The 12,074-nt window shown below is 38.0% G+C and overlaps 1 protein-coding gene across 2 annotated transcripts in view; it reads right to left on the reverse strand.

Moving 5' to 3' along the window:
* Maob (monoamine oxidase B) overlaps positions 1-12,074 on the reverse strand; it is a 157,674-nt gene that overhangs the window by 98,813 nt on the left and 46,787 nt on the right.

The raw sequence follows: 12,074 nt of genomic DNA on the forward strand, positions 1-12,074 counted from the left end.
GTCTGGAAGGCTGAGGCAAGAGGATTACAATTTTCAACCCAGTTTGTGCAATTTAGCCACTTAGCAAGACCCCATGGCAAAATAAAAAACACAAAGAGATCTTGAGATGCAGCTCAGTGTGAAGGCCCAGGGTTGAACCCCAGTAACACACACATACATACACACACATGTGCTTGCACACAAAGTTACAGGGACTCCAGACAAGCTCCTCACAGTAACAGCCAGTGTGCAAGTCCACATTGGTTCATGTAATGACCTATTGTTTTGTTCAGCTTACACATTGATAAGGTTTCTCAGTAGAGGCTCAGGATCTAAGTCTCAAAAGCCAACTGATATTTCCAAAAAGACAAGAAGGAGTTCATTTTTGGCAAATACTTCAAATCATAAAAAGCCAAAGACATAAAAATTGACCCAATTTGCATCCTAAACCTCAACATACTCCATCACTGAAGAATGAAATTACTTCATTCATGCACCCATTTAATTATTCTTTAGCCAAAAATACTTAATACCTATGACATTCTCACAGCCATGAGTTCAGCTTTTTAAAAATTCAATTTTATTGAGTTAAATGTACATACAATAAATTTTACCACTTATAGTGTAAAGGTCAGTAAGTTTTCACAAAGCTTAGAGTACAGTATGTGTATGCATCCTTTGGTAATAACACATCCTAGATATCCTTTTAGTGTTGTTAAAATCTTGCATACTTAAAACCATTCTTAGGACAAGGGTATAGCTCAGTGGCTGAGTGTGCGCCTGGCATGTGTAAGTCCCTGGGTTCTATCCCCAGCACTGCAAAACATAAAACAATTTTTTATAAATGAGAAAACCACTCATCTGGGATTTAGCAAGAACTTCATCTGAGAACAGAACTCTGGTGCTCTTACAATGAATTGAATTTGCTCAGTTTCAATTACCTTACTCATTTGCTTTATGGCACCAAACAAAATCAATGAAATGCCAAGATGTTATTGTACCTCACAGATAAAGAAAACAGGTTCAATGTTGTCCTGCAGAAAGAAGAATTATGTGACTTTTAGACCTTATTATAGCAAAAAAAAAAAAAAACTAAGGTTCCTAGAAAAATAACTGATAGGCATATAATGCTCTCTACATTTAAACTACTGTTCTAAGTGTTTTAGCATATTAATTTGAGTTGGAGATGTAGTTCAACAGTACAACTCTTGTCTAGAATGCCCAAGGGCCTGAGTTCCATCTCCAGCATTGCAAAAAAAATTATATGATATTAATTAATTCAATAAATTCTTACAGCAATCCAAAGAGATAAGGTACTGATAGTTCCATTTCTGTGGCTAAGGAAACTGAAGCAGAAATACGTGTGCACAGTCACATACAGAGTGGACGGCATAGCCAGTTCTGCTCCAGCATCTGTGTTGGTGGCCACTACACTGCCCTGCCTTCCATGGACCCCATGGCCACCTTAATCAATGATCATACGGCCCCATGTTTGCTACAGGGAGTAATTACATTTCAAAAGATAATTTTACTTTATCCAAATCACCATGTCCTGAAGACACACTTGATTTTGTAGGTTAATAAGACTTCATAAAATATGAGCCCCCAGGAAACCCACAATGAGTCAAGGCTTCAATCACCATCAGTCAAAGATTTTAAAAAAGGAGTCACATTTCTCAGAGAGCTTGATAGGACATTTCATTACTTAGATTAATGTGTTTTTCCCTCACTGTTCCCATGGGAAAGGCCAAGGTTTCCAGTTGGTGCCAAGGTAATGATCCCAAAGTCCACACTTGCACATAGTGCACGTACTTGCACATACATTGCACAACCTAGATTTAAGAATACAGTGCTTGGACTTTTAACTCCAGTTTCCTCATTTTACCTCCATAAGGAAAACTGCTCAGTTGAAATTCACAACTGCAGACAATTTAATGACATTTCTCTTATCAAGCATCAGCTCCACAAATGAAATAACATGCAGCCATAGTAACAGCTGTTATCAGTGAGTTCAGATGAACTGCAGGAGCATGCTGAGGCTTAAACAAAAGGGTGAGATAAATACAACATCACTCATATGTACTAGTATATGAGACGCCACAAAAGCACTGTCTTTCAGTAAATGCAGTTATCTAATATTATCTGCTATGTCACATAAACAGTTATTAAAACAAACCAGGGGCTTATCAAACCACTGAATGGCATTCTCTAAGCTCATGTACCTTAAAACATTCTAAATAGAAAATTATAAACATCTTTAAAAAGAGCAACACAACAGTACATTATTGGAAATAAAAACCTTGCAATTTCTGTCAGACCCATGGGAGGATTGGTCCAAATGTTTGCTTGGCATGTACTGACAAAACCTGATTTGAAAAACAATTGGCCCAAATATTGGTGGTTTAAAGTCACTGCATTTTAGGAAGAGGGGATTTGGGGAACCTAAATATTGCAGAGCTAGAGTCTGATCAGGGGTGATTAAGATTGCCAAGAAGAGGAAGCTGTCAAGAGATAGTTCAGTGATGACTGGTAAAAGAATTAAAGGTTTGATTGCTCAAAGAATATGCAAACAATACGCTCTTCAGAGCCTCCCAACTTACCAAAGAGTTTTCCCCAAATGGTCCCTTCTCTATTGGTGGTTTGGAACTTTTAATACACTTTACCATAGAAACAAAAACATGAAAGATACAGTACATTCTCTGAAGTCTGAGACTTGTCAGGGTCAGTAAATACTATTGCAAAAAAAAATCATAAATTAGCAGAAACAAATCATTCTTAAAAACATTAAGCAACATAATCAGCACAGCCGAAACATAATCTCTTCACAACATAACACAATAATAGTTTTTAAAAATTAAAATACCCACAATAACAACAGCAACTACCACAAAGCTCTCACGTGCATCCATGAGCAATGGTTAGTGCCCAAAGCCTTCCTGATCTTCACCAGAAAGTTGAGAGGTATTTTTATCCTCATTTTAAAATGAAAACAATGGCAACTTAGAGACATAAAGAAACTTGCTGTAGTTTGCACAGTTAGTTAGTAGCAGGGTCAGAGCTCAAGTGCAAAGAACTTTTAGCCATCACCCATAGATCAACATGGAAAAAAATACAGTAATAATTCTGTACACCAATTCTTTTTTTTTTTTTTTTTATTTAAGAGGAAAAAGAGAAAAACACAAAACAAACCAAAGCGGCGTAAGGGTACACGCAATACAGAACTACAACACAAAACAAAACAAAACAAAACAAAACAAAAAAACATAACAGTAAGAAATCACCTGCTAGTAGATTACACACTATCTTCTTGAAAATAGTTCCTCAAATCACAGTATCAAAGAACACAAGGTGGACATTGAAACAGGGAGACTGCAAACAGCTGTGTTCAATGTTCCAAAAACATTGACAAAGTCAGCTATTTAACACCCCCAAACACACTTGCTGTTATATCCGTTAGAGCTCTTTTTCTTTTTTTTTCCCTCTCTTTTTTACAACAAAATTTACACATCTTGGATTTTATTACTCCTTAGTGCTTATTACTTTCTTTGGGGGGGGGGAAGAATACAGTCAAATATGGCAAAACAAAGCTGTCAGTCAATACCAAGGATAGACATAGCACATGGTGTAGAACAGAGTACAAGTTTATCAACAATGGTTATCAACGTTGTCCCTTGTTTCCTTAAAAAGAATTGTCTATCTTATTAGATATTATAAAGTTGGACAAAACAGTAGAGAACAAGACCAATAAAACTTAGGCATTGTAAACATTACAGGACTTCCAAAGAAGACAATAGTCAAACCAGAATGGGTATCTTAGTGCATCTTATTGTCTTCAAAGTAGTTGCCTATGTCTTCAAACTTGATACTATCATATAGAATGGAACAGAGTCTAATCAGTCAAAACAAGATCGTGGGAGTACTACAGGACTTCAAAACAAGTTAATAGGAAATCGAAAAGAGTTACTATTTATATATCCTAATTTTTTTGAATTTTTTCTTTAATTAAGACAAACATAAGAAATGACTAAATAATTTTTTTTGAAACAATAAGGGGGAGATTGAGATAAAACAGGACATAACAATATAACAATAGAGGTCACAGCATGACTGTTTCAACAACCTAGTACTTCACCACCTTATAACCTGACTTAATAGTAGTTACCATAGTGTCTTTTTCCTTGAAATATTTGGATAAAACTTCATATACTCTAGCTTCAAATATTTTCATATCAAGAAGCCCAGAATAAAGCCTTTCTAATTAATGAGTGAAAACTTTATAAGGCTTCAAGGCCACCTAATGGGGAATCATGATTACCACATATTTTTATATATTTGAATCATTATTTACATTAGGGAAACTATTCGGTATTCACACATGCGAGATTGATTTATTTCACTAATGAGTATGGTCTCAAGCTGCGCCCATTTATTGATAAATATCTCAATGTGATCCTTCTTTATAGCTGAATAATACTCCATTGTATAGAAATACCACAACTTTTTTATCCATTCCTCAGTTGATGGGCACTTGGATTGTTTCCAGGATCTGGCGATTACAAATTGTGCTGCTATAAACATAGGTGCACATATATCACTGTGGTATGATGCTTTCAGTTCTTCTGGGAATATGCCTAGAAGTGGAATAGCTGGAATAAATGGGATTTCCAGTCCCAACTTTTTGAGAAATCTCCAGACAGATCTCCACAAAGGCTGTACCAGTCTACACTCCCACCAGCAGTGCAGGAGAGTTCCTTTTTCCCCACAGCCTCTCCAGCATTTGTTGTCGGTTTTCTTGATCCTGGCCATTCTTTCAGGAGTGAGATGGTATCTCAGTGTGGTTTTAATTTGCATTTCTCTAATGACCAATGATGATGAGCATTTTTTCATGTATTTATTTGCCATTTGCATTTCTTCATCTGAGAATTGCATATTCATCTCAGATGCCCATTTTTGGATTGGATCTTTGAATTTCGGAGGTCTGAGTTTCTTTAATTCTTTATATGTTTTAGACAAGAGGCCCTTGTCTGAGAGAGAGTTCACTAAAATCTTTTCCCAGTTTGTGGGTTTTCTTTTCACTATGCTGGAGATTTCTTTTGACATGCAGAAACTTTTTAATAAGAAGTGGTCCCAGTTATTGATTCTGGGAAGTATTTCCCGTGCAGTTTGAGTCCTGTTCATGAATTCTTTACCAACTCCTATGTCTCCAAGGTTTCTACCTATTTTGTCTTCCAATAGATTTAGTGTTTCTGTTTTAATATTCAGATCTTTGACCCATTTAGATTTTAATTTAGTACATGGTGATAGACATGGGTCTAGCTTTAGTTTTCGGCAAATGGAGAGCCAGTTTTTCCAGCACCATTTATTAAAGAGACTGTCGTTCTTCCCGTGAACCTGCTTGGCTCCTTTATCAAAAATAAGATGGTTGAGTGTGTTCGTAGTTGTGGTTGTATCTTCTAATCTATTCCACTGATCTTCAGCTCTGTTTTGATTCCAATACCATGTTGATTTTACTACTGTTGCTTTGTAGTATAACTTCAAGTCAGGGATTGTGATGCCTCCTGCTTTGTCTTTGCTGCTTAGAATTGCCTTTGCGATTCTAGGTCTCTTCTGGTTCCAGATGAAATTTAGGAGTGATTTCTCTAGATCTATAAGGTATGTTGATGGTATTTCTATTGGGATTGCATTGAATCTGTATAACAGTTTTGGGAGAATGGCCATTTTCACAATGTTTGTTCTTCCTATCCATGAGCAAGGGATGTCTTTCCATTTTCTGAGATCATCTTCAATTTCCTTTTTCAGTGTATTATAATTTTCACTGTATAAGTCTTTCACTTCTTTCGTAAGAGTAATTCCTAAATATTTCATTTTTTTGCTTGCTAATGTGAATAGTCCCGTTTCTCTTATTTCCCTCTCTGTAATTTTGTTGTTCGTGTATAGGAATGCTATTGATTTCTGAGTATTGATTTTGTATCCAGCCACATTACTGAATTTATTTATTGTATCTAAGAGTATTTCAATGGAGTTTAGGGGGTCTTCTATGTAGAGTATCATGTCATCTGCAAACAATGATAATTTAACTTCTTCTTTTCCTATCTTTACCCCTTTTATTTCTCTTTCTTGCCTAATTGCTCTGGCTAGTACTTTCAGTACTATATTAAATAGGAGTGGTGATAAAGGACATCCTTGTCTTGTACCCGATTTTAAAGTAAAGGCTTTCAATTTTTGGCCATTTAGTATGATGCTGGCTGTTGGTTTGTCATAAATGGCCTTTATTATATTGAGGTAAAGACCATTTATTCCAATTTTCTGTAAAGTTCTTATCATGAATAAGTATTGGACCTTATTGAAGGCTTTTTCTGCATCTATAGAGGTGATCATGTGATTCTTATTTTTGGCTTTATTGATATGGTGGATTACATTTATTGATTTGCGTATGTTGAACCATCCTTGCATTCCTGGGATGAATCCCACTTGGTCATGGTGTATAATCTTCTTGATGATTTGCTGGATCCTATTTGCCAATATTTTATTGAGGATTTTTGCATCTGTGTTCATTAGGGAGATCGGTCTATAGTTCTCTTTTATAGTTGGGTCTTTCTCAGGTTTTGGTACTAGAGTAATATTTGCTTCCAGGAATGACTTAGGAAGGATTGCTTCCCTTTCAATTTCATTGAATAGTTTGAGGAGTGTCGGCATTAGGTCTTCTTTATATTTCTTGTAGAATTCTGCAGTGAATCCATCTGGGCCTGGGCTCTTCTTGGTGGGCAAGGACCCAATTACATTCTCAATTTCATTAGCAGAGATTGGGTTATTCAACAGTTTTATATCCTCTTGATCTAGCTTTGGTACTTCATATGCTTCTAAGAATCTGTCTATTTCTTCTGTGTTATCAAACTTTTGAGAGTAGAGGTTTTCGAAATAGGTGTTGATGATCCTCTGTATTTCTATTGGGTCTGTAGTGATTTCTCCTTTTTCATTTCTTATTGCATGAATTTGAGCTTTTTCTTTCCTTTTTTTAATAAGGTTGGCTAGGGGCTTATCAATTTTATTTATTCTTTCAAACAACCAACTCTTTGATTCGTTGATTCTTTGGATTGTTTTCTTAGTCTCTATTGCATTGATTTCTGCTCTGATTTTTATAATTTCCTCTCTTCTTTTGGCTTTGGGCTTGACTTGCTCTTCTTTTTCTAGCTGTTTGAGGTGTAGCATCAAGTTATTTATTTGTATTCGTTCTGTTTTCCTGATGTGGGAACTCAGTGCAATAAATTTTCCTCTCAGAACGGCTTTCATTGCATCCCACAGATTCCGGTAAGTTGTATCTGCATTTTCATTTTCTTTTAGGTATTGTTTAATTTCTTCTTTAATTTCTTCTGTGACCCACTGATTACTCAAGAGTGTGTTATGTTTGCGGAATTTTTGCAGTATCCTTTGTCATTAATTTCTAATTTCAGAGCGCTATGATCCGATAATATGCAAGGGATGATTTCAACTCTTTTGCATTTGCTTAAATATGTTCTGTGAGCTAATATATGGTCTATTTTAGAAAATGATCCATGTACTGCTGAGAAGAATGTGTATTCTGATATTGTTGGGTGGAACATTCTGTATATGTCTATCAAACCCATTTGTTCACAGGTGTGATTCAGTTCTGTTATTTCTTTGCTCATTTTCTGTCTGGTTGATCTGTCCCTTGGTGTCAGTGGTGTATTAAGGTCTCCTGTTACAATTGTGTTACTGATAATTTGAGTTTTCATTTCTGTTAATAATTGTTTTATATAACTGGGTGCTCTGGAGTTTGGTGCATATATATTTAAGATAGTTATCTCTTCCTCTTGGAGTTTTCCCCTTACAAGTATGTAGTGACCTTCTTTGTCCTTTATGGTCATTGTTGGTTTAAAGTTCACGTTGTCTGCAAACAGAATGGCTACTCCTGCCTTTTTTTGGATTCCTGCTGCATGAAGAATTGTTTTCCATCCTTTGACTTTCAGTCTGTGAGTATCTTTCTGGGTTAGATGGGTTTCCTGTAAACAGCATATGGTTGGATTTTGTTTCTTGATCCATTCTGCTAGTCTGTTTCTTTTGATTGGTGCATTGAGACCATTTACATTAATGGTTATTACTGTTAAATGCTGGTTAATTGTAGGAATGTTATCTCTCTGCTGTTGCACCTTTATCTTTCTGTTCTGTTTAATTATTTGCTTTGCTTAGTGCTTTTTTCCTTTGTGTATCTAAACTGTCTTTCAATATTTTTTGCAGGGTTGGTTTGGTGTTCATGAAGTTCTTCAGCTGTTCTTTGTCATGGAAGTATCGTATTGCACCATCTATTTTGAATGATAGTTTTGCAGGATATATCAGTCTTGGTTGGAAATCATTTTGCTTTAGGATCTGGAATACTTCACTCCATGCTCTTCTTGACTTTATCGTTTGTGCTGAGAAGTCTGCTGTGATTCTGATAGGTTTTCCTTTATAAGTGATTTGTCTTTTCTCTCTGACAGCTTTTAATAATCTATTCTTGTGTTGGATTTCTGGGATGGTGATTATTATATGTCTGGGTGTAGTTTTATTTTGGTTATGACTGTTTGGAGTTCTATATGCTTCACTGATCCTGATGTCAGTTTCTGATCTCATGCTTGGGAAATTTTCAGCTATTACTTCTCTAAATATCCTCCTGACGTCCTTCATGTTGTCTCCCTCTCTTTCATTAATCCCTATCATTCTTATGTTATTCTTCTTTGCATCGTCTTGCAGTTGTTGAATTGTTGTTTCCTGGTTCCTTGTTATTTTCAAAAGATCTTTCCTTTCCTGTTCACTAGCTGCAATCCTGTCTTCAAGGTCTGAAATTCTATCTTCAGTTTCATTAAGGCGGTTTTTACAACTTTCAGTGGAGTTTTTTATTTCCTGTATATCTCTGTGCATCTGCATTATGTATTCTGTTTGTTTCTTATATTGCTCGTCTAGAGATTCTATCTTTTTGCTTAGTTCCTCCAATTTTTTATCTGTGTTTTCTTTAGATATATTTAGAATCTCTTTCATTTCTTTTATCATTTCCTCTTTTATCTGGGAGATTATTTCGAGTTTGAATTTCTTTAAAGCTTCCTGGAGTTGCTTGTCAATTTCAGTGGCTATTGTGTCCGATATATGAGGTGGATGGGATATATTTTCTTCTATATACATCGCTCCTAGGGTTTCTTGAGATGGGCTGGAGGTTTGAGGTTGTAATTTGGTCTTTCGTTTTGTCATTTTCCTATATTTCTGTGTTTCAAGTGTTATTTGAAAGCTTCCTCAGGATCTGTTGAAAATCCCCTTCTATGTTTGGAGCTACTGAGACTCTGGCGCCGCGCTACCCCAAGCCATTAGGCCTACAGAACCAGTGGCCCTCCTCTGCCTGCTCAGAACTCCGCAGTTCCAGACAAGCTGGGCCTCAGGGACACTGTGCGCCCACCTGCCCCTTGGAAGCTCCACAGTTCTTCAATCGCAGCCGGGTTAGGGTACTCACCACAGGCCGCAGTGCTTCAGGAATCTGTGGACCCTCCCTGGTTGCAGAGATACCCACAGTCCTCCAGACACATGGAGAGGCCGATGCAGGCACCCCAAATCTGCCCAGCTCCTCCTCTGCAGACCAATGGCCAGGCGCGGCAGCTAAACAGGCTGGGCTAGGCTGGTAGTGTGGGCCAGCCCACCTATCGGGAGCTCAGCAGGTCTCCAAATGAAGCCGGAATGGGGAGGCTGATGTGGAAGCCTCAAACCCACCTCTCCCCTTCACTGCACCTGGAAGCCTGAGGGAACTCCAGCAGTCTGGGTGCAGATATCCAGAGTCCTCCAGACACGCAGAGAGGCCGGTGAGGGCACCCCAGATCTGCCCAGCTCCTCCTCTGCAGGCCTATGGCCAGGCGCGGCAGCTAAACAGGCTGGGCTAGGCTGGTAGTGTGGGCCAGCCCACCTATCGGGAGCTCAGCAGGTCTCCAAATGAAGCCAGGAATGGGGAGGCTGATGTGGAAGCCTCAAACCCACCTCTCTCCTTCACTGCACCTGGAAGCCTGAGGGAACTCCAGCAGTCTGGGCGCAGATATCCAGAGTCCTCCAGACACGCAGAGAGGCCAGTGAGGGCACCCCAGATCTGCCCAGCTCCTCCTCTGCAGACCTATGGCCAGGCGCGGCAGCTAAACAGGCTGGGCTAGGCTGGTAGTGTGGGCCAGCCCACCTATCGGGAGCTCAGCAGGTCTCCAAATGAAGCCGGGAATGGGGAGGCTGATGTGGAAGCCTCAAACCCACCTCTCTCCTTCACTGCACCTGGAAGCCTGAGGGAACTCCAGCAGTCTGGGCGCAGATATCCAGAGTCCTCCAGACACGCAGAGAGGTCGGTGAGGGTACCCCAGATCTGCCCAGCTCCTCCTCTCTGTACACCAATTCTTACAAAGTTTCTTAAAACATTCTCTATATCCAACTTCAAGAATCTTAAACTGTCCTTTTAGATTTATTTTATTTTATTTATTTGTTATTGTTGTTGTTGTTGTTTGAGACAAGGTGTCATTATGTAATTCAGGCAGACCTTGAACTCATTATGCAGCCCAGGCTGGCCTTGAACTTGCAGCAGCCCTCCTGCCTCAGCCTCTGGAGTGCTGGGATTACCTGCATGTGCCAACATGCCCAATTCTTTTAGATATTTAACTTTTGCAGACAGTTTGGGAGCATACTTCTAGTCACTTTGTACTCCTCAAAAACTAAGAAACTCGAATTCAATGTGAAGGATCAATTAATATTTTATAAAAAAAAATAAGAAACTTTCCCTTTGTGCTCCAGGCAGGATCTCAGATAAAGAGCTGTAGCATGGCACACATAAATAATACTAGATTAATATATAATGTCATGAAATTATAAAACTAGTGCATCTCTCCCCCTGAGTAGTTTACTTCAGAGAAATTTTATCAACGTGATGACTATATCAGTTAAGATTAGATACTTACTAGTTTAAACATTCAGAAATCAGTGCTATGCAGCTTTATTAGCTTTACGTGTTTCTACTTTTGTGCTGTGGAAAATGGCCTGAATTAGCTATTGGAAAATTCCAGAAAATGCAGAGGACTGGAAAGGAGCCTCTTCAAAGTGTCTAGAGCAGTTGGAGGTGATAGCACAGGAAAAGAAAGAAGGGTAAAATCGAAACCACTACTCACCTCATTCTTCCTTTGTCAGTCTGTTTTATGCACTTCATACAGAAATGTGATATTTAACACATTTTAAATACTTTCCGATGCAAAGTTAATTGTCTTAAAAACATTACAAAACATTAGTACTCCACAAGGATTTTTTTTTCCAGTTTAAAGTTACCAAAAAGAGTTGAGCGGACCACTGTAACTGGAATTGATCATGAAATTCACTGTACTTGTAAGTATCTCTAACCTTGTAACCACAGTAAATGATATAGGCATTCTCTCAGGATTTATAAAAGCCAGGAATATGCAGACAGGCCTCACCATTCTGGTCATTTTTGACACAGTCAAAGGAAATTGGAGGAAATTCTAGAAACAACCGAATGATCTTCTGATCAAAGAACTGGAATTCTTTGATATCACCAAGGTGAACACTTTTTTAGTTACTTAAAAAAATACACACAAAAAGGTCTAGAATAAGAAGAAAAGCATCTCCCAATTTGAAGTCAAATTTATTGAAGGAAAGTGACATTTGTAGATAAAATTCAGGTGTTTACTGAACTTTTCAGCAGAGAGGCACAGGAGACTAAACTGGTAAAGTCATTCACTGAAAGTGTTGGGGCACAATATTAATGTAAAAACACTTTTGTAAAATAGCAAACTTGTAGGTGTTTCATGATCAATTAGAGGTCTCTGATCAAGTTTCTGTTCTGCTGCTTCTGCTGAATCCAGTTGGCCCTGACAGTGTCCACGGCCCAGCTACACATCTGAGTCAGAATAATTGTGTATACCTTAAGGCCCACTGGACTCATCAAGACTGCCTTTTTAACTATGCTCACTCTGTAAGGGTCCCTTCCTTTGTTTCCAGAGTGTTTCTATATTATGATAAAGAATTCCTTTGTTTCAACAAATTCAATGTATGACTCAATACATATAACCAATTACGTA

This window comes from Cavia porcellus, unplaced genomic scaffold (genome assembly GCF_034190915.1).
Source record: "Cavia porcellus strain 051 isolate PalLab524CR breed Dunkin Hartley unplaced genomic scaffold, mCavPor4.1 scaffold_3, whole genome shotgun sequence".
Lineage (NCBI taxonomy): Eukaryota > Metazoa > Chordata > Mammalia > Rodentia > Caviidae > Cavia > Cavia porcellus.